This window comes from Cervus canadensis, chromosome 11 (assembly GCF_019320065.1).
Source record: "Cervus canadensis isolate Bull #8, Minnesota chromosome 11, ASM1932006v1, whole genome shotgun sequence".
NCBI lineage: Eukaryota > Metazoa > Chordata > Mammalia > Artiodactyla > Cervidae > Cervus > Cervus canadensis.
The window spans coordinates 9,925,028-9,949,505 of NC_057396.1; the positions used below are offsets into that span (position 1 = coordinate 9,925,028).

The window sequence follows — 24,478 nt, forward strand, 5'->3', positions numbered from 1 at the left end:
GCAAATACATGGGGAAAAAGTGGAAACAGTGTCAGACTTTATTTTTTTGGGCTCCAAAATCACTGCAGATGGTGATTGCAGCCATGAAATTAAAAGACACTTACTCCTTGGAAGGGAAGTTATGACCAACCTAGATAGCATATTAAAAAGCAGAGACATTATATTGCCAGCAAAGGTCTGTCTAGTCAAGGCTATGGTTTTTCCAGTGGTCATGTATGGATGTGAGAGTTGGACTGTGAAGAAAGCTGAGTGCTGAAGAATTGATGCTTTTGAACTGTGGTGTTGGAGAAGACTCTTGAGAGTCCCTTGGACAGCAAGGAGATACAATCAGTCCATCCTAAAGGAGATCAGTCCTGGGTATTCTTTGGAAGGACTGATGCTGAAACTGAAACTTCAATACTTTGGCCACCTGATGCAAAGAGTTAGCTCATTGGAAAAGACCCTGATGCTGGGAGGAATTGGGGGCAGGAGGAGAAGGGGATGACAGAGGATGAGATGGCTGGATGGCATCAGTTTGAGTAAACTCTGGGAGTTGGTGATGGACTGGGAGGCCTGGCATGCTGCGATTCATGGGGTCGCAAAGAGTCAGACACGACTGAGAAACTGAACTGAACTGAACTGAATCTTAACTCATTGCTGGTTTGCCCACCATTGATGGGAATAGGTACCATGATGTAAGCTCATCCTACCTAGTACTGTTGCAACCTGAGAGTCAGGCGTCCCTGAATCAGGGTGCAGATCCCTAGGCAGGCTGAGGTGTGATAGCCTCCTAGAGCTCGAATCCCCAGGCAGGTCGAGACGTGATGGCCTCCCGAGAATTGGGTAACTGGGCAGGTCGAGGCGTGATGACCTCCTGGCACCCTTGGGACTAGCAGATCCCTGAGCAGTTTTTTTTTTTTTTTTTTTTAATTTATTTATTTATTTTTTTATTAGTTGGAGGCTAATTACTTCACAACATTTCAGTGGGTTTTGTCATACATTGATATGAATCAGCCATAGATTTACACGTATTCCCCATCCCGATCCCCCCTCCCACCTCCCTCTCCACCCGACTCCTCTGGGTCTTCCCAGTGCACCAGGCCCGAGCACTTGTCTCATGCATCCCACCTGGGCTGGTGACCTGTTTCACCATAGATAGTATACATGCTGTTCTTTTGAAATATCCCTCCCTCACATTCTCCCACAGAGTTCAAAAGTCTGTTTTGTATTTCTGTGAAGTAAGCCAGAAAGATAAAGAACATTACAGCATACTGACACATATATATGGAATTTAGAAAGATGGTAACGATAACCCTATATGCAAAACAGAAAAAGAGACACAGAAATCCCTGAGCAGTTTGAAGCGTGACAACTTTTTGAGGGCCAGATCCCTAGGCAGGTCAAGGCGTGATGACCTCCTGGGATGCCTGGACTGGAGTTGGGCATCCCCAAGTTCTCCAGTGTGACCAGTGCTAGGTAGGATTAAGGGGTTGGATATTATACAGTATTTCCCTCCCAAGGCCAGCTATTTTCTGGTTGTCCCTCCAGAAGATTGTAGAGGCAACACTGTGGGCCCAGATGGGGCTGAGGAAAGGAGCATGAAACAGGAGGGAAGGAGGCAGAGCACAACCTTTGAAAGAATGACACAGCACAAGGGCATAAGGTAAACCGATTAAAAGTCAATTGGGTCCAACATGACAAGTCAAATTCAAGTAAACCTTAATCCCCAATCTATAAGCCAAAAGACACATCCAGATGTGGCAGGACAGCTCTAAGGCACTGTCAAAAGAGGGAGGAGTGGATGGTTCCCCAATGTCTGGGATGATGCTCCCACTCATTAGCATATGAATTCACTAGCAAAACCTACCCAGACCACGTTGCCCTAGGCAATGGCCCACACCCTGAAGATTCCCTCTGAATCCTAACAAATCCACCTCTTACCTATGACTTTGTCTGTCACTGAATTTTTGCAGTAAAACCTCAGAGCCTGAGCTTTATTATGTCCTGAATCCAGACATTCTGGGATTTGGCTGGGCTTGAGTCCCAGGAGAGAGCTGAAGGACAGGAGGAAAAAGCAGTGGGAAAAACGTGCCAGGGAACCCCCTTCATAGCCTGCCGGAAAATCTGCTAAATGCCTGACCTGTGCTCACAGTTTTCATTGGCCTGATTCTTGGCACAGACAAGAGTAGGGACAGAAGAACCCCCACCGGCTTGGGTAACAGCTACTGGGGCCCAGCAGATAGTGCCTTTGGGACATACTGAAGAGTAGTCTCTCCAGAGTCCCTCAGTTGCGCCCACTGCCGACCATCTACTCGTGGGGGGTTCAAGGAAACAAGAAACAAGAGATTGTAAAGGAATTAAGATTTTGTTAGGCATGTCCCTCCAGCCATAAGAGCAAGGATCTCCTACCTTAGCTGGAGGTCTTCTGGAATCTGAGACTGAGCCATGTGGGCTGGGTTTGTTTTTCACTGTCCCGGTTTCCAGCATGAAGGGCCTTCCCCTGCGCTGGGTTTTCCTCGTGTTTGGCTTCCACCGCAGGAGCTTCACTGAGTTGGGCTCCTGCTGTGCTTGGCCTCTTCCGCGCAGACGTTGTTTCAGCCAGGTTAAACCCGAGTCACGGCACCACAGATGTCAGGTGAGTGTATGCGCCTCGGTTCTTGTTTCGTCACAACAATGATTTGGAGCGACGGACAGTAAAGCCCTCGGCATGTCACAGCTCTCGGCTCTTGGACAAACCATGTCATAGCTCTTAGACAAATCAGTGTTACAGCTCTATTTTATTTAGAAGATAGCAGGAGAATTCATCCTCAAAGAAGAGAAGAGTGGAGGAGCTCGCCAGTGTGCAGAGCACAGGGGGGAGGGGAGGAGAGAGAGAGAGAGAGAGAGAGAGTGTACACATGTTGGGGAGAGAGAGACAGAGCCCTTTGGCTCCTCTTTTTATATGTTTTTTTTTTCTTCCTCCTGGGCCTGCCCCATGCAAATTGGACTTAGGCAGGAGTGCTGTTACTACCTGAAGTCCTCACTCCAGTCCTTGGACCTTCCTTTGACCTTCCTCTGTTCTATTTTCACGGGCTTTTCCCTTCTTTGTATTTTAGCCACCACCATTTGGACTCCTTTTTCCTATTCTAACTACCTAACATTTCATAGATAATTTTTGCAAATGCATTTCAAAAAAGGGTGCAAACAAGTGAGAACTTTCAAATACATCAGACTTAAGACTCACTCACTTGCATCTTTTCTTTCTTATTCCCTTTCATTTTCATTTTTTAGTCATTCAGTGCTATGAGTAGAAACTCATACAACACTGAAAGAAGGTTTATATGAAGGTCTTTTCAGTTATTGGAAATATATGTATAATGCTACAGCAATATAATAATCATTCTAGCCAATACTTATAAATTACTCACTATATGATGGTCCCTTGTCTAATTGATTTTGTATATATATATTACTTTATTTAATTTTTATTAAATATGACAAGGTATGAGATATTGGTAAGAACTAGTGTTAAATCCATATTAAATTGATAAAAATAAAGCAAAGAAAAAAGTAAACTGCCAACTCTAAATTCTACTTTCTTGGCATGTAAAAAGCTATGATAACATGAAGAAGGAAATTATTTTTGACAATGTATCTAGAATATTGTTTCACAAAAGTGGTGGCATTCAAAATAAAGTGCAGAATATTTAAACTTCATAATTTTTATTATTCAGACATTTACTTATGTTGTCTCATTTGTGTGTGTCACACACTGTGTAGGCAAGATATTAGTGAGTTGGATGATTAAAGTCAATTAACCATGATTAACCATCCAACTCACAAGATATTAGTGAGATAGATGGTTAAAATTACATTAAGATAAGAGCAGATAGTCAATATTAACAAATAAATAAAATAAAATTTTATCTAAGTGTTTTTCTGATATAAAGAGAATGGGTGTTAGTCACCTATCCTAGTCATAGCCTCTATTCTTAATCCTTAAGACAAGCTTGCCCAAACGGTCTTTCAGGGAAATACTCTAAAGAAAAATGATTATTAAGGTTTGGACAGCAAAGGAGAACAAACCAGTCAATCCTAAAGGAAATCAACCCTGAATATTCATTGGAAGGACTGATGTTGAAGTTGAAACTCCAATAGTTTGGGCACCTGATGTGAAGAGCTGACTCATTTGAAAAGACCCTGATGCTGGTAAAGATTGAGGGCAGGAGGAGAAGTGGGCAATAGAGGATAAAGTAGTTGGATGCCATCACTGACCCAAAGTACATGAGTTCGAGCAAACTCTGGGAGATTGTGAAGGACAGGGAAGCCTGGCATGCTGCAGTCCATGTGGTCACAAAGAGTCAGACACGACTGAGAGACTGAACAACAACAACAAAATTTCTAGTACCTACTGTTATGTAATCTTTCCTATTTATCAACTTGGTTGGTGCGCTCCTTAACCACAAGATTAATCTAGCTGAAGACAGTAATCTCAGTGAGTTTAAGCAGCCTGTTATGTGCCTATTTTCTCCTAGATCTTTACCCATATTCTTTCTCTTAATCTAACTGAAACAATAGTTATTTCTCCTAATTTGAATCTGGGCTTTAGTGTTAGGGTACTGACTTGTCCACACACTAATAGCACATATCTCAACATTAATATTCTGGCTTCCAACTGATTGATATTCATTTTCAGTTCAAGCAAGAAAAATGAGTGCTGCTTTTTTAGTCCCTCTGCTGCTGCTGCTAAGACGCTTCAGTCGTGTCCGACTCTGTGCGGCCCCATGGACAGGCAGCCCACCAGGCGTCCCCGTCCCTGGGATTCTCCAGGTAAGAACACTGGAGTGGGTTGCCATTTTCTTCTCCAATGCATGAAAGTGAAAAGCGAAAGTGAAGTCACTCAGTCGGGCCCGACTCTTTGCAACCCCATGGCACCCCACTCCAGTACTCTTGCCTGGAAAATCCAGTGGACGGAGGAGCCTGGTGAGCTGCAGTCCATGGGGTCGCTACCAGTCAGGCACGACTGAGCGACTTCACTTTCACTTTTCACTTTCCGGCATTGGAGAAGGAAATGGCAACCCACTCCGGTGTTCTTGCCTGGAGAATCCCAGGGACGGGGGAACCTGGTGGGCTGCCGTCTATGGGGTCACACCGAGTCAGACACGACTGAAGTGACTTAGCAGCAGGAGCAGGACTGCAGCCTACCAGGCTCCTCCATCCATGGGAATTTCCAGGCAAGAGTACTGGAGTGGGTTGCCATTGCCTTCTCCATTTTGGTCCCTCAAATCCCAATAGATCATGTGAATAATAAATTATAAAAATGCGTGTTACTGAGTATGTATGCCTATACTTATATTTTTATATACACACACATATACAAAGAGAGAGCTAGATAAATAGATACATTTTATGAGTAGTATCAAGTCAGTGGATGGATGGAGATAAGATGACCTTTATCTTAATAAATACAGTGTTCACCAAGGTGAATTTCTGTCAAGATGCTCACAGAGTTTAACAAAAGTCCTTATTTTAGAGCTGAAACCAAATTGCTTGTTCCCATTAAGAAAGACCTTTATGGCCTTTCTACATTTCTTTCCACAAAACTAAAAGCAGACTAAGTATGGGTGACAGCACTTGGTAAAAGTGATTGTACTGACATTTTAGATCTGTCAAGTCTTTCTGTAACTACTGCACTATAGGTAGCCTAATGAGACACAGTGCGTGGTAACACAGTGAGAAAAACCCTTTAGAACTCTTGTTACAGTCATTTGAAGGGGGTTGCAGCTCTGAAGGCCATCATTTCCTGCTGAGAAGTAGAATCTTTTGGTAGCTGCTGAATTGCAGCGTAATGTCTTGCAAGCAATTCCCTTTCAGTCATAACAATGCAAAGATTTAAATATATCAAGTTTATGTTGATGATGGGTACAAGCTTGGCATCCTTGTAAATGGAATTCCCCCAGGATGGTGCTCTCTGAAAATTCAAAGATTTACTTAAATAGCTTCTTACTCCTCTGCATAGAAAATTAAATTTGTGGTGAATAAACTTAGACAATTTTTTAAATTATTTAGTCTTTTAATGCTATGTAGAGCCTTGCATTTTTCTGTCACAGTAAAATACAACAATTGAGAATGGCACTAATGTTTGGACATTTCCTCTGAAAGATAACTGCAAAAAGATTTCTGTTCAGAAGAACTGAATATAAAGGTATCAAATTTTGAGAAACTCTAGGTAAATAAAAGTTATATATGCCCTTTCAATGAGTATTTATTGATAATCAGCTTTATGTAACATAACATGGTAAGAACTATGATTGAGCCACGATTATTGTACCCAAACAGCTTAAACTGTAGAGAAGTAAGAGCTTTCCTGGTGGCTCAGCTGGTAAAGAACCCGCCTGCAATGTAGGAGATATAAGAGATGTAGGTTTGATCCCTGGGTAGGGAAGATCCCCTGGAGAAAGAAACAGTATCCCACTCCAGTATTCTTGCTTGGAGAATTCCTTAGACAGAGGAGCCTGGTGGGCTACAATAGTCCATGGTGTCTCAAAGAGTTGAACACAACTGAGCACACACATGCATACATGCCCACATAAAGAAGTAAAACATAATATTAAATAATTATAAAATAAGGCAGAATAAAATATATGAAAATTTACATGCATTATTTGTTATTTGGTCTTCCCCTTACTTTTCAAAAAAATATTTAAGAAAGTATATTATATATGACTGTATATATATATGGATATGATTGAATGTGACATTTCTTTGTAGAATTCCTATGACTAAAATAAATAAGAAATGTGATGGTATAAACAATTCATTTTATCTTACAGAAAGACAGTTTCTTAATATTTATATACAAAAGAAAATATCCATGTAATCATGCAAGAAACTATAACAGATATTGGTTATTGGGGTGAACAGTATCTTCTACATCTTTACAGGTAAGAAAAGATTTATTATTTTTTGTTCATTATCTTCAAAAGAATCAATACATGTCTTTAAATTGTAACAAGTCTTATTAACTAATTCATAGAACATAGATGTATTTTTCTAGTGAAACTTGTGCATGTTAAGAAATTGGAATAGTGGTAAAAGAATGCTATATACACATTTTCCATAGCAAAAAGTAAATAAATCATGTCTGCAATTGAAAAATTAAAACATTGATGTAGATTTGATTTCCACATTAGGAAATATTTTAAAACAAGGTATAGTTTCCTCCCCCAACCCCAGGATGGTAATTATTGAAAAGTACAGTTATAAAATAGACTGAATTTTTTATTATAAAATTCATGTTGCTTGCAACACTAAGTCACTTCAGTTATGGTCTGACTCTTTGTAACCCAATGGACTGTAGCCCACCAGGGTTCTCTGTCCATGGGATTCTCCAGGAAAGAACACTGAAGTGGTTTGCCATGCCCTCCTCCAGGGGATCTTCCTGACCCAGGATCTGAACCCATGTCTCCTTCATCTCCTGATTTGCAGGTGGGTTCTTTACCACTAGTGACAACTGAAAAGCTCCTAAGCTTTATGCTACTATTTAGCTTTTTAAAACCTGGTACATGTGATACTTCAATCAAATATATTTAACACCACTGGCTATCTGATTCTTCTGATCAAATTATATCTGGATTTCTTTTATTCTGGGATTATTCTTTCTATATATCATCTTTTTGATTTAAAAACAAACTCACCAGAAATAGGGAAGAAGGGTGTTATTTTATTTTCAATATGCACAGGCCAAAATTTGTTGTCTTGTTCTTTTTAGAATTTCAAAAGACTGACTAATCAATTTTCCTTTCAACTAGATTTACCATTTCAGACATTAAGTATTATACAAATATTGATTATGATGAAAGCATAATCATAAATATAAGGAAACTTAAAAGGAGGCACAGAGAAGTTGAGAAATTTGCCCAACATCACATAGATAGTAAAAAAAAAAAAAAAGATGAAAGCTGACTCAAACCTAATATATGTACCAATAGCCTTGTTCTACACTGTGCCTTTTGTCCATTGATAATTTATTTCTATTGCCAATCAGTCAAATTTCTTAAAAGAATGTTTACTGTTTATGTAGAATTATCCTAGATATATGTTCTCATAAATGTAAAATTTATAATAAACTTTATGCTTATAGTGCAATATCAATTGGATTTATGAAGACTAGAACTAATGCAATATTCTATTTCAAAGTAGAAAACAAAATGCACACACATAGAATAACATCCACTTTCTCCTTAAGTTTATTGCAGCTGTTATTATCCTATTTTATAATTGATACCTACTCTTGAGAACAGAGATTTTGCCTCTAAGCCTGGTTAATGTCAAAATATAATAAATGATGGAAGAATGAAGGAATGGAATGAACTATATATAACCTCATAATCAAACTTGCCTAATCATGCTTTTGCCATTTATTAACTGCATATCATTGTCTATTGTTGTGCTAAATAAATTATATACATTATATACTACCCTCTCAACAACACTGCAAATCATACATAACTACTAACATGTTGCACAGAAAAAAAAGCAAGAACTCTGAGACATATAACTGGGCCACAGCCACACAGTGATTAAATGGCAGAGATGTAATTTAAATCTAGCTTCATCCATTACTGCACTTTAGAGTTGCTTTGCAGGGAATACTTCTCTCTGAATGCCCTTTACAAAGAAACCCATATATTGAATATGAACTTCATCTGGGTTATCTCAGGACAAGTTTAATTTCACTATTGGTTTTATTTCAATTCAATTGATAGAGGAGCAATTAACATACCATATTATCTCTTTTCATATATTAATTTTCATCCAATAGAACAGACACTGGTTCAAAGGGAAAATGTTACATTTTCTTCTTCAGTTAAGCATCATCATAATGATGGTTTCATATCAGAATAAGATAAGCAGAGCCTTTGTGCACATTCAGCATTCCAAAATAACCTCTTGAATTTGGTTAGATTTTAACTGAATCCTAGTAGTTCCATGTGTTTGCTAAGAACAGTTCAGAGAGACCATCCTGAAATATATAACCATTCTGGAAACCTGATGCTTATTTTCAGAATTTCTTTAAGATCATCTCATTAGAGATAACCTACTAGTGATGTTTGAGATTCAAGCTTTACTCTACTCCCATCAGGATAGATGGCTAGGTCCACTAAATTGTGAAAGGGATTAAGATATACTCTTTGTTGTTCCTTTTGACATGTTTCAGTCAAATAAATGGAAAGCAACTTGCAAGAGAAAACTTTCACCCACAGTGACGTATTGAGGATCCACACACTGTGAAGCTGCTTGATTTTTTTTTTCTTTTTTTTCTTTAACCCACACTCTTTCCTAAGAAAAATTCCCTTCCTTTACTCCTTCCTTGTGAAAGAAACCACAGTGCTGAGTTGAACCTTCCTTTGAGGACTCTCAGAACTAGTTTATATTTATTGCTCAGTAAAATGTTGTGGAAAGAATCAAAACTTCTTATTTGAAATACAAAAGGGGCTAAAAGCTGGGGTTCTTCTGCTTGAACATTTCCTAATCTCACTATATTTGAAGTCATTCTTATCTGGAATGGATTGCTTTTGGTTTGAGAACTTAGAACTTTCAAAAGAGTCCTTTGATTTTACACGTTGAATTGCAAATGCATTTTTCTTTGAGAATAGAAAGATACTCACCCAAAGAATTTAGATTCAGTTGTGCCAGTATGTTACATTCATTTTCTTTCTGTGCTCACTAAATATCCACATTTCATCAGAATAATCAGAATGTCCTACTCTGCTATATTGGTATTCAATTTAGTTGCTTCCAATGATAATCACTGTAGTAATTTTTTTTTTTCACTTTCTAAAGATGTTTTCTTGACATTTGCTGAGATATGCTTCAGTGGTTTCAAAGTTTTCCAATATGATAATCTTTAGGCTTTTATCTGCTTTAGAAATGAATGTACTCTGAAATTTCTTCATGAGACAAACTCTTTTATATATTGTTTTATAATAAAACTTCAGAATTATTTTCCCCTTTAATCTTTGTATTTATGATAAGACATTACGATCTTTATTATTCGTTTAACTCATTTCCCTCTGGGGCAAATGTGTTCTTTAGCATTTTGACATACTTCAACTGAATAAATGTTTATTTAAGTCATATTCACATTTAATACTTCAAAATGATTCACAGTTAAGCATGCCATAGTATTAGCTATTATACAAATTGTAATAAAAACAGCAAGGTATTTGGAGTCAGGCTACTTTTGTTCAAGGATTGGCAAATCCAGGACAAGCTGTAACTGGTAAGGAATCTCAAAGATAGACAAATTCAAATCTCAAACCCATAACCTACTCACAGTATGAACTTGGATGAACTGTAATTGTAGTTCTTTTATCTGTTAATGGAGACAATAGTACATAATATTCAGAGTAAGAATTAAAATAAGTGTTCTGTGTTTTCTAGGGTGCTTAAAAGGATAAGAGGTTGGCAGAGGATAAGATGGAAAAGACCCTGGTGCTGGGAAAGATTGAAGGCAGGAGGAGAAGGGGACGACAGGGCACGAGATGGTTGGATGGCATCACTGAATCAATGAATATGAGTTTGAGCAAGCTCTGGGAGATCGGGAAGGACAGGGAATCCTGGCATGCCACAGCCCACGGGATGGTAGAGTCAGACACAACTGAGTGACTGAACAACAACAAAAACATATGATTTCACTGCAAGTCAATATTAAATTCTAAAATATCAATCATCAGCATTTATATAAAGTTGCATATTAAAATCAGAATCCACAGAATTTGCTTTTCTGGATTGTGTAATATCATTCTTAAACACCTACAGCTACATATTATATATACTTCCATTATTATAACTATAACATATCTGACATATATATTTAGATATTCCTGACATTATAACATTTCGTTTCATCAAGCACATAGACAACTACCCTTCATTTTTTTCTTCTTCTAAGTTATCAAACATCTTGTATTTAGCGATTATATTAAGCTGTGTTATTTAATCTTTTGATACCATACTTAAAATCTCTTAGAAACTTTTAACAGCTGAGTTCAACTGTTGAGGAAAACAAAGTTTTCAGAGGCAAATTGATTTAATTTAGTTAATGGCAATTAACTTAACACTTTGGTAAATATAAAATACCTAAATTCAAGTTTGAATATTTTAAATGTTTGAGTAAGAAAACGTGCTACTCATTCAAAGAAGCAGGTGGGTAGGGATGCTTAAGACTAGAAATAGTCAACTTAATAGAAAGCAATACTAATTTAACTTGAATGAAAATCATAACGTTGCTCAAGATAGCCCTAAAAACAAATCCTCTAATAGTGTTAATAATTGATGTATGAAGAGTTAGTTCAGATCTTTTTAGAATCTAATCATTAAACACATTTCAATTCAGTTCAGTGCAGTCACTCAGTCCCGTCCGACTCTTTGTGACCCCATAAATCGCAGCACGCCAGGCCTCCCTGTCCATCACCGACTCCTGGAGTTTACTCATAAACTCATGTCCATCGAGTCAGTGATGCCATCCAGGCATCTCATCCTCTGTCGTCCCCTTCTCCTCCTGCCCCCAGTCCCTCCCAGCATCAGGGTCTTTTCCAATGAGTTAACTCTTCGCCAAATGAGGTGGCCAAAGTATTGGAGTTTCAGCTTCATCATCAGTCCTTCCAATGAACACCCAGGACTGATCTCGTTTAGAATGGACTGGTTGGATCTCCTTGCAGTCCAAGGGACTCTCAAGAGTCTTCTCCAACACCAAAGTTCAAAAGCATCAATTCTTCAGCGCTCAGCTTTCTTCACCAGTCCAACTCTCACATCCATACATGACCACTGGAAAAACCATAGCCTTGACTAGACAGACATTTGTTGGCAATGTAATGTCTCTGCTTTTTAATATGCTATCTAGGTTGGTCATAAGTTTCCTTCCAAGGGGTAAGTGTCTTTTAATTTCATGGCTGCAATCACCATCTCCAGTGATTTTGGAGCCCCAAAAAAATAAAGTCTGACACTGTTTCCACTTTTTCCCCATCTATTTGCCATGGAGTGATGGGACCAGATGCCATGATCTTAGTTTTCTGAATGTTGAGCTTTAAAGCCAACTTTTTCACTCTCCTCTTTCACTTTCATTGAGAGACTTTTTAGTTCCTCTTCACTTTCTGCCATAAGGGTGGTGTCATCTGCATATCTGAAGTTATTGATATTTCTCCTGGCAATCTTGATTCCAGCTTGTGCTTCTTCCAGCCCAGTGTTTCTCATGATGTACTCTGCATATAAGTTAAATAAGCAGGGTGAAAATATACAGCCTTGACATACTCATTTTCCTATTTGGAACCAGTCTGTTGTTCCATGTCCAGTTCTAACCTGCTTCCTGACCTGCATATAGGTTTCTCAAAAGGCAGGTCAGGTGGTCTGATATTCCCATCTCTTTCAGAATTTTCCACAGTTTATTGTGATCCACACAGTCAAAGGCTTTGGCATAGTCAATAAAGCAGATGTTTTTGTGGAACTCTCTTGCTTTTACGATGATCCAGCGGATGTTGGCAATTGGATCTCTGGTTCCTCTGCATTTTCTAAAACCAGCTTGAATGTCTGGAAGTTCATGGTTCACATATTGCTGAAGCCTGGCTTGGAGAATTTTGAGCATCACTTTACTAGTGTGTGAGATGAGTGCAATTTTGCAGTAGTTCGAGCATTCTCTGGCATTGCCTTTTTTGGGATTGGAATGAAAACTGAACTTTTCCAGTCCTGTGGCCACAGCTGAGTTTCCAAATTTGCTGGCATATTGAGTGCAGCACTTTCACAGCATCATCTTTCAGGATTTGAAATAGCTCAACTGGAATTCCATCACCTCCACTAGCTTTGTTCATAGTGATCCTTTCTAAGGCCCACTTGACTTCACATTCCAGGATGTCTGGCTCTAGGTGAGTGATCACATCATCATGATTATCTGGGTCGTGAAGATTTTTTTGTACAGTTCTTCTATGTATTGCCACCTCTTAGTAATGTCTTCTGCTTCTGTTAGGTCCATACCATTTCTGTCCTTTATTGAACCCATCTTTGCATGAAATGTTCCCTTGATATCTCTAATTTTTCTTGGTGGCTCAGACAGTAAAGCATCTGCCTACAATGAGGGAGACCCAGGTTCAATCCCTGGGTTGGGAAAATCTCCTGGAGAAGGGAATGGCTATCTACTCCAGTATTCTTGCCCCCTCCCCCCAAAAAAAGGGGCTCAAAGAAATAAATACATTTAATGATGGGTAAATTAATTTAAAAAAAATAAAATAAATTTAAATATTCTAAAAATAACTGTATTTTCTGAGCTTGATCAATTGTATTTAAAAATGTGTATTTTAAATATATATTGATTTATATGTGTAACAATATTGAGGAAATTATTAGTAATAAGCAGAGAGGAAATACCATGAATATGCATTGTAGAAAGTACAATTTTAATTGCTCTGAAAGATAGGTTTAATGAAATGATTATTCCAGATTCTACAAGATAATGTTTAAACTAGTCATTGGACTAATATTTATATAGGAAGAAAACTTGGGCCATCAGTATAATTACTATAAACTTTTAAAAGAAGAGATTAATATAAACCTGAATATATAGCTAGGTTTATCATATTCAAGAAGCAAATGAGACTGAGCTTAGACTAAATGAGCCCATCAAAATAAGAAAAATTTTGAGAGATAACTGCTTCCAAAATAGACAGATCAAAGGAAGAAAGGCCAATTCAAATCTGACATCAATATTCAAGAGGGAATCAAATTTAAGCAAGAAAGATAGCGATGAAACATTTGAACAGCTGTGGAAAAACTATAAAAGATAAGATGTAGAAGCATGTTATATTATACTGCAAACATCCAAATATGCCCTAGTTATAAGAAATGGCACTAGAATAAGTTATTTTGAAAATATCATGAACTTGATAAGCTATCTAGGATATCACAGGCAGGCTTCTATAGATGTCAACAATCAATAACAAAAGGAAACATCCAAATATTGAAAAACTGTGAGTAAAGGTGAGTATTCAAAATTTTAGGACACCTTTAGTACAACTAGCTCGAGAATTTGAAAGTATTATGTTACATGATGTCATACCCCTTTGTAATATTCTAGCCTTCAGACCAAAATTAGAATATTATTTCCTATAGTTACAACTTCCAGTCCCATTTTCTACTCCACCACCCCTCTCTCCAGCCAGTTATTAAAGAGTAATATTTGTAATGTTTAGCTAGGCAGATATGTAATTAATTTTACGACACATCAGGGTTATTACAGTACATGTCACTGCTATGGTGCCAAAATTAACACCATCATGACCATCAAAGTCTTCACATTGATACAAAGGCAGAAGGGAAATTCTTGAAGAATGCCATGACTACTTCTGGCCTCTTTTTCCTGTGAAGGGTACACTTCTACTGTCTGAAGAGATACAGAATAACACAGATACAGAGGTCTATTTGTTTGTTAACATTTGTTTCTTTTTAGGGCCATTTATTCATCTATTGGAAGTTCATCCTTGTCTTTTGACCTCTTCTTGGTTATTAAAAATGCTCTCCCCTCTCATGACCTTGCTGAACACACCAACCTAATGTTTCCATATCTATAGCCTCCGTATGACCAGAAGGGTGATATTTATAGTGTAGATACTATGATTTAAGACATCATATCTAGATAACAAACAAACATATATGACCAAGTAATTTTTTATAGCATGCCAGTCAGTATACAATCCTTCCTTTGATCCTAAGCTTTGTTACTTCTTGTTTTGAACATTATTTTCAAGCACTAAGTTCTAGCTCTTAGTGTTCTTTCTTTCCCCTTACCTGTATCTTCTCTTCTCATTGAAGCATTCCTCTATGGGACGGCACAGAATAGATATTACTATCTCCATGAAGTCTTCTTGAAAATACACACATGCAGAGACATTTTGGCAAAAGTAGATATTTATTTGTTGAAAAAGTGAGTATTTTCTTTCTACATTTGAAAATTCAATTTGAGCTTTAAGAACAAAAGGATCACGAATTTCACATATTACTTAATGTGTAATGAATTTTGATTAATATTTAGGAAAAAAGCAAATAACCTTTTGTATAGTTAAAAGAATGTCTATTTCCAGCAAAATAATTTAAATGTCTTAGATTAGAGCCAATATTTTCATCCTCTCTATACCTCTGACATCTATAATAGCTTAGACTTTCAAAGACAGTTGATTTGATTAAGTGGAATTTGCTGTCTGTCATTTCCTTATATATCATTTACTGTACACCCACATGATACTTAGGCTTCCACCGGAAGCTTATCTTATTTAAATATTTTTCATCATATAAACACACTTTGTAGAAAGTGATGAAACTTCTTTTAAGAAGATTAGAATTGTATAATAGAGTTTGTAGTTTTTTGGGTTTTTTTTAAATTGCTTAGCACAAGGAAAAAGATTAATATGAAGGTTATTTTGAGCATTCACATTTTAAAATGAAACCACTTACTGCTTAAAAAAATAAATTGTGCTTAATAAAATAAAATTACAGAGCTTTAACTGAACAGAGAAACAAACGTAACAGCAACAAAACCCAGTTAACTCAGAGGGTTTAAAAATATGATTCATGAGAAATTATAGGCCAGTAAAATATTACACAACTTCTCAGTGACTGACATTCATTGCATTTCCTCCTGTATCTGTTTTCTATCATGTATCAGTAGAGTTCAATGTCAGTAATGATACAAATAATTCAAGCAGTGGCTTTCAAAGTCTTATCACATCTTGGAATACCTGATATCCCCACTCACTTTTCTTGAATATGAGATGATTTATCAAATTACTATTGATTATTTTTTAAGGGACAAAGCCTTAGAGAGAATATGAATTGGTATTTTTATTTGAAAATGTATTTAATCAAAGATGCAATTAACATAAATATTCTGTCAATAATATTGATTTCATATTTACTTCATTGGCATATTAAATTCATTCTAATGAAATAAAATTCATATTTTAAAGGAAAACAAGAAAAATGTAAACATAAAACATTTCCTCTGTCCTTTGGTCTTATTCCCACCCCTTTGCTGTGCATTGCACATCTGCCTTATGCATTAATGAAACCTCCCCAGTGATAGAAATAATTGCTTAATCATAAAGACCAATATTTCTGGGTGCCACCCATATAACTCCTTAGAAGATGATATTCCTCTCTCAATTTTACAAGGGGTCATAATTACCCACCACTAACTTTGTACATGCAGATATCTTAGTGAACTTTGCATACAATGCAAGTATATTGGAACAGACTGGGTCAGATGACCTGGGGATATGCAAGGCCACAGTTGATTGAAGCCCTTAGCTTAAATACGTAATCATGACCTTATTAATGTTATAGCTATGTTACCTGTATTCTGCCTATTTTATAAGATCATTATTTACTATATTATCAAATGTGTGACTGAGCCCCCAGTAAAAGTAATGGTACTAGGGAACTTCAAATGACTGATCAAACATATAGTCAATAATAAAGCTCTAGATATGGGAAATAGTAAGAAGAGGGAACAATTTCCTGGACATAATAGATTAGTAGATAGGTGTCCCAGAGGCATTTGCCCACGTTTAGCAGGGTCTAGTCCAATAATAGTACACTTGAATGGCCTGCCAACAAAATCATCACCTGAGCTGGAGATGAGATTTTCTAGCACCAAGGGACAAGTTGGTCACAAAACCATGGTTGAGATTAAGACTGAAACTAAGGGGACAGTAAAATAAATAATGTTGCCCTCCACTCAGGTCTATAGGCTCTGACCTACAAAATACCCTAAAAGGAATTCAGGGCAAATATCAGTATGAGGCACTTAGTGCTCTGGGAAAACTGGAAGAACTGGTGCTCATAGTTAGATATTTTTAGGAGAAACTTTATGACCTTGTTTCTTGAATCTTCTCATACTTAGGAAAGCACTAAAATCATTAATCAAGAGATATTGTCCTTGAGAGTAGCCATAATCTTCTACCAAGGAGTTTGCTTGATTGTATGTTCTTGTTTCCCAAAATCACATGTATACTGGTCTAAACACCTTAGCACTTTGGAAGAGTTCTCAGAGCTTCCTGGAAAACTGTCTCCTGGGTTATAATCCTCAGTTCAGTTCAGTTCAGTTCAGTTAGGTCACTCAGTCATGTCCAACTCTTTGTGACCCCATGGATTGCAGCATGCCACGCCTCCCTGTCCATCATCAACTCCCAGAGTTACTCAAACTCATGTCCATTGAGTTGGTGATGCTATCCAACCATCATCCTCTGTCATCCCTTTCTCTTCCTGACTTCAATCTTTCCCAACACCAGGGTCTTTACAAATGAGTCAGTTCTTCACACCATGTGGCCAAAGCATTGGAGTTTCAGGTTCAGCATCAGTCCTCACAATGAACATTCAGGACTGATTTCCTTTAGGATGGACTGGTTGGGTCTCCTTGCAGTCCAAGGGACTCTCAAGAGTCTTCTCCAACACCACAGTTCAGAAGCATCAATTCTTCAATGCTCAGCTTTCTTTATAGTCCAACTCTCATATCCATACATGACTACTGGAAAAACCATATCTTTGAATCAGTTCAGTTCAGTTCAGTTCAGTTGCTCAGTTGTGTCCGACTCTGAGACCCCATGAACCGCAGCACACCAGCCTCTCTGTCCATCACCACTGCCGGAGTCCACCCAAACCCATGATCATTGAGTCGGTGATGTCATCCAATCATCTCATCCTCTGTCGTCCCCTTCTCCTCCTGCCCGCAATCTTTCCCAACAATACAATCTTTTCAAATGAGTCAGCTCTTCGCATCAGGTCACCAAAGTATTGGAGTTTCAGCTTCAACATCAGTCCTTCCAATGAACACCCAGGGCTGATCTCCTTTAGGATGGACTGGTTGGATCTCCTTGCAGTCCACGGGAATCTCCAGAGTCTTCTGCAGCAACACAGTTCAAGAGCATCAATTCTTCAGTACTCAGCTTTCTTTAGAGACCAACGCTCACATCCATACTTGACCACTAGAAAAGCATTGCCTTGACTAGATGGACCTTTGTTGACAAAGTGATGTCTCTGTTTTTTAATATGCTGTCTAGCTTGGTCATAACTTTCCTTCCAAGGAGTAAGTGTCTTTTAATTTCATGGCTGCAATCACCATCTGCAGTGATTTTGGAGCCCAGAAAAATAAAGTCTGACACTGTTTCCACTTTTTCCCCATCTATTTGCCATGAAGCGATGGGACCAGATGCCATGATCTTAGTTTTCTGAATGTTGAGCTTTAGGCCAACTTTTTCACTCTCCTCTTTCATTTTCATCAAGAGGCTCTTTAGTTCTTCTTCACTTTCTGCCATAAGGGTAGTATTATCTGCATATCTGAGGTTATTGATATTTCTCCCAGTGATCTTGATTCCAGCTTGTGCTTCATCCAGCCCAGCATCTCTCATGATGTACTCTGCATATAAGTTAATAAACAGGGTGAGAATATACAGCCTCGATGTCTTCCTTTTCCTATTTGGAACCAGTCTGTTGTTCCATGTCCAGTTCTAACTGTTGCTTCCTGAGTTGCATACAGGTTTCTCAAGAGGCAGGTCAAATAGTCTGGTATCCCCATCTCCTTCAGAATTTTCCACAGTTTTCTAGACTGACTTCTGTTGGCAAAGTAATGTCTCTGCTTTTGAATATGCTATCTAGGTTGGTCATAACTTTTCTTCCATGGAGCAATTGTCTTTTAATTTCATGACTGAAGCCACTACCTGCAGTGATTTTGGAATCCAAAAAGATAAAGTCTGACACTATTTCTACTGTTTCCCCATCTATTTGCCATGAAGTGATGGGACCGGATGCCATGTGACTAATTTTCTGAATATTGAGCTTTATGCCAACTTTTCACTCTCCTCTTTACCTTTCATAAAGAAGCTTTTTAGTTCCTCTTCACTTTCTGCCATAAAAGGTGGTGTCATCTGTGTATGTGAGGTTATTGACATATCTCCTGGCAATCTCAGTTCCAGCTTGTGTTTCCTCCAGCCCAGTGTTTCTCATGATGTACTCTGCATATAAGTTAAATAATCAGGGTGAAAATATACAGCCTTGACATACTCCTTTTCCTATTTGGAACCAGTCTGTGTTTCCATGTCCAGTTCTAACTGTTGCTTTCTGACCTGCATACAGATTTCTCAAGAGGCAGGTCAGGTGGTATGGTATTCCTATCTCCTGAAGAACTTTCCAGTTTGTGGTGATCCACATAGTCAAAGGCTTTCACATAGTTAATAAAGCAGAAGTAGGTGTTTTTCTGGAACTCTCTTGCTTTTTCAATGATCCACCAGATGTTGGCAATTTGATCTCTGTTTCCTCTGCCTTTTCTAAAACCAGCTTGAACATCTGGAAGTTCATGGTTCATGTATTGTTGAAGCCTGGCTTGGAGAATTTTGAGCATTACTTTACTAGCATGTGAGATGAGTGAAATTATGTGGTAGTTTGAGCATTCTTTGGCATTGCCTTTCTTTTGGGATTAGAGTGAAAACTGACCTTTTCCCGTCCTATGGCCACTACTGAGTTTTCCACATTTGCTGGCATATTGAGTACACCACTTTCATAGCATCATCTTTTAGAATTTGAAATAGTTCAACTGGAATTCCATCACCTCCACTAGCTTTGTTTATAGTGAATCTTCCTAAGGCCCACTTGACTTCACATTCTATGATGTCTGCCTCTAGACAAGTGATCATACCATCAGGATTATGTAGGTCGTGAAGATTTTTTTTTGTATAGTTCTTCTGTGTATTCTTGCCACCTCTTAGTAATGTCTTCTGCTTCTGTTAGGTCCATACCATTTCTGTCCTTTATTGTACCCATTTTTGCATGAAATGTTCCCTTGGTATCTCTAATTTTCTTGAAGAGATCTCTAGTCTTTCCCATTCTCTATTTCTTTGCATTGATCACTGAGGAAGGCTTTCTTATCTCTCCTTGTTATTCTTTGGAACTCTGCATTCAATGGTGATATCTTTCATTTTCTCTTTTGCCTTTTGCTTCTCTTCTTTTCACAGCCATATGATCCTCAGAGTGGCTCATATAATCCTGAGTGGCTCAAATAAAATTCTCTATTTCTTTCTCAAGTTGACAATTAATTAATTTTTGTCAATGATTCTTTTGAGTTTGCTGTAACATAGAAGTCTAAAATTTTCCATAAAAATCACAAAAGTGTGAGCTTCTCTTTATATAATATCATACAAAAAGATTAAATTTTAATATTTTAATTAAAATTTTAATTAATTTTAATTTTTAATTAATTTAATTATTTAAAGATAATTATTTTTGCTATTTAAAATGTAAAGTTATATATGGATATATATTTGTGTTTGTGATTACCTTTCTTGGGAGATGACAAAATGCATGAAAACAATAAAGTTTTTCATAAAGAAGTAAGATAGCTATTTTAATAATAAAATTAAAAATGTTTTACTGACTTGGAAAATTACCCACAAAAATATCTGTAAATATAATAAACATAAATTTACCTTCTTAAGCCAGAAAAAGCAAAAGAGTTAATAGTAATAAGCATATCCTTGCTCTTAGTGTTGCTTAGTGCCAGATGGATATATGTAGAGAATTGAGGGGTAAAGAACTATAACAAAGAAGCTGAGAGTACAGTCTATCCAGTCAGTTTAAGAGTTCAAACCCTAGCTCTGAAATTTAATAATGGTGTACCAGTGACTGAATTACCTCTCACAACCTCAGTTTCCTCAAGTATGACATAAATATTTTAATAGGAAAAATGATTAAAAATAATATATGCAAAACAGGCCACTGAGTAGCATTCAGGAAGCACTCTACAAATGTTTATTATTATCACCATTCTTTCATAATAAACTTAGTTGGGATACAATTGTGAATTACCTGTGGTTTTAATGAAAAGAAGAGTTGAGAAAAGATGTTGTGAAAGGGGGCTCCTATTCTTAAGGTTGCTGCACTGCACCTTCTCTTGCTGTTACTAATTTAAGCCCCAAATAGAACTCCTTCCTTTTTTTTCTTTTTTTTTTAAACTTAGATACCTTTAATAGGTATTCAGCATAGCCAAGTCTGGCTCAATAGGGGTTTTTGGTATGATCTTCAACCCAAACTGAGTAAGATATAAGCAGTAGAACAAAAGACACTTGATTTTGGTACTAGAGTGAAATGTTATATAAAGCAGGTAGGACAGTGATTTATGTTATACTTTTCTACATGTCAAGAGAAGTCATATATTAAAACAAATTAGTTGTATCATGAGTTTACAACTTTGTCTCAAAAAGTACTGTATGAAAGAAAATGGAGTACTGTCAAAGAAAAGTTTTTGACAGTTCCATGTGAGTGAACAAGCGTTAATATCATCACAGTGTTAGGCTCATTATAGAGTTAATAAATATTTGATCTTTCTTATGACAAACAAGATAAAGATAATAAATCCTGGCATTTTCTTCTCTAATATCTATTATATTATCATTTTAAAATTTACTTGGAAATGGTCATATTATATTTTCAAATCTTAGATTTTGAGTTTCCTCAGTTCAAATATGTTGTACTTATGTGTTTTCAACTTTAATATATGGTGATAAAAATCTTAGAAGAGCCTCGTAAGTTAATGATAACCCACATTAAAAAAAAAGAGGTGGGGGGTGCTAAAGAATATTATATGGAATTATAATTCAGTCAGAAACAAAATTATAATTTGGTCAGAATAGTGATATATATATATTAGGTGTAGCTTATACTTTTATATATATTATAAATTGTAGACAGAGAGATAATGTAAGTTAAAGAACAGAAAAATAAGAATAGAAAAAACTGAAAAATCCCTCAGAGACCATTAGAACACACAAGTATAAGAGTATCTCTATAGTAGGGAGGCTTAAAAGGATTCTTGGGCTTCCCTTGTGGGGTTCTAGGACTTCCCTGAAAGATCAGTTGGTAAAGAATCCACCTGCAATGTGGATGACCTGGGTTCAATTCCTGGGTCAGGAAGATTCCCTGGAGAAGGGAAAGGCTACCCACTCCAATATTCTGGCCTGGAGAATTCCATGGACTATATAGTCCATGGGGTCACAAAGAATTGGACATGATTTAGCAAGTTTCTATTTCACTTCACTTAAAATGTACTCTTGCTTGGAAAATCCCATGGACAGAGGAGCCTGGTAGGCTACGTACAGACCATGGGGTTGCAAAGAGTCGGACACAACTGAGTGAGTTCACTTCACTCACTTCATATTTTATCCCTGGAGAAGGAAATGGCAATCCATTCCAGTATTCTTGCCTGGAGAATCCCATGGACAGAGGAGTCTGGCGGGCTGTGGTCCATGGGGTCGCAAAGAGTCGGACATGACTAAAGTGACTGAGCACACAAAGGGAAGAAAGAACATGTGAGGAAATAATGTCCAAAATTTCCATGCATTAATCTACTCAAACAAAAGGCTAATGAACTCTGTATGCAATAAATGCTATGAGTATTAGAACTAAACACATAAAATTTAACTGTTCTAAGACAGCATTTTGAAATATAAAATACAATATAAGTATTTTTTTGTTTGTAAATATTTTCTATGTGATTTAAAAGATAATTGTATCAAAGTAAGCAAAAATAACTTTAAGTGAGCATACAATGAATATAGATGAAATCTTAACAATAGCAGCATAAAGGCTAGAGATGAACACATACAGGAATAAAGTTGTATATTTTTGAAATTAAGTCAGTATTAAATTAAATATAAATGTAATAAAGTCTCAAATTAAAAAAAAACAGCAGAAGAAAAGAAATATATAATGGTTCAACTATAAGATGTTTTCAAGTGATTCATTTTATATTCAAAAATACAAATAGGTTGAAATTAAAATGACTGAAAAATGTATTAGAGGGAAACACTACTCACATGAGAGCTGGAATGGCTGCATGGGCATCTTACAGAATAGGTTTTAAAACATAAATTACTACTAGAGACAAAGACAGACATTATACACTATAAAATTTCATTCCTTCAAGAATATATAACAATTAAAATTGTATACTTGCAATGAAAACAGAGTTCCAAAATACATTAAACAAAATCTAGCAGGTGGGCTCAGTGGTAGAGAATCTGCCTGCCAATGCATGAGACGTGGATTCAATCCCTGGGTTGGAAAGACCCCCTGGAGAAGGAAATGACAGCCCACTCCAGTATTCTTGCCAGGGAAATTTCATGGACAGAGGAGCCTGGTGGGCAAAAGCTCATGGATTCTCAAGAGACATGGACATGACTTAGCAATTAAACAACAACAACAAACAGAAGTGAAGTGAGGAATAGACAAATTATGATGGTTGAAGATTTCAATATCCACTATCAATAATAGAATATGCAGAAAATCAGCAAAAGATAGAATAATTGAACAACATCATATAACAAATAGACATACATATTCTTCTCAAACATACTTGGAATATTCTTAAGACTAGAAAATATAAAAGCCCATAAAACAACCCTCAATAACTTTTACATGTTAAGGAACTGGGGCAGGGGGTGAAGAGCAAACTAGAACCAAAGTTAGACGGAAAGAGATAATAAGTATTAGAGAAGAGATACATGAAATAGAAAAAAATAATAATAAAATGCAAAATATCAAAATTTGCTTCCTTAAAATATCAATGAATTTGGCAACATTTCTCCATAACTAATTATGGAAAAGGAGAAAAGGCTCAAATATAAAAGTAGTAATAGAAGAAAAGGCATGATTACCACCATGCAAAGATAAGATGATAAAAAGGATGACAAGGGAATATTTTAAAAAATTAGGTAACCGAAATGAAATTGAAAAATACCTAAAAGCACCCAAGCTACAAAAATTTATCAGATAAGAAAGAGAAATCTAAATAGGCCTATAACAAGTAAAGAGATGGAGGTCATAATTTTCAAAAGTAAATGAGTAAACTAAAATATTAAAAAATAACTTAAAAAAAAAAAAAAACTGAATACTTATTTTTCAACAGGAAAAGACCAAGACCACTTTAATTCACTGAGTTCTACAAATTATTTAAAGAAAAGTCAACACAATTTTTTTTAAAACATTTCAAAAACATAGAAAAGGAAGAATCACTTCATTAAGTTTTTCCACATAACCCATTATATAACTCACTAGCTTAATATCAAAGCCAGAAAAAGACATCACAAGAAACAGACAATAAAAACAACCCCTCCCCCGAAAAAAGGCTACATACTAGCATCCTTTGTGAATATAGATGCAAAATATACTTAACAAATACTGGTGAAGAAATCCAGAAAGCTAGTATTAAAAGGATCTTACATCATGACCAAATGGGATTTATCCAGGAGTATAACGTGACTCAACTTGCAACATTCAAACAATGTACTTACCATGTTAGTTAAACTGAAGTATTAATATGATGAAATACATATGGGGAAGATATGATCTCCAATATACAGAAGAAAGCATGTCGCAAAAACCCAACACAGTATGCTTTAAAAAATACTCAAAAATAGGAGTAGAAGGA

At 36.7% G+C, this 24,478-nt stretch overlaps 1 pseudogene; it reads left to right on the forward strand.

Moving 5' to 3' along the window:
* The first annotated feature begins 803 nt into the window (after positions 1-803).
* Positions 804-24,478, forward strand: part of LOC122450034 — a 97,769-nt pseudogene continuing 74,094 nt past the window's right edge.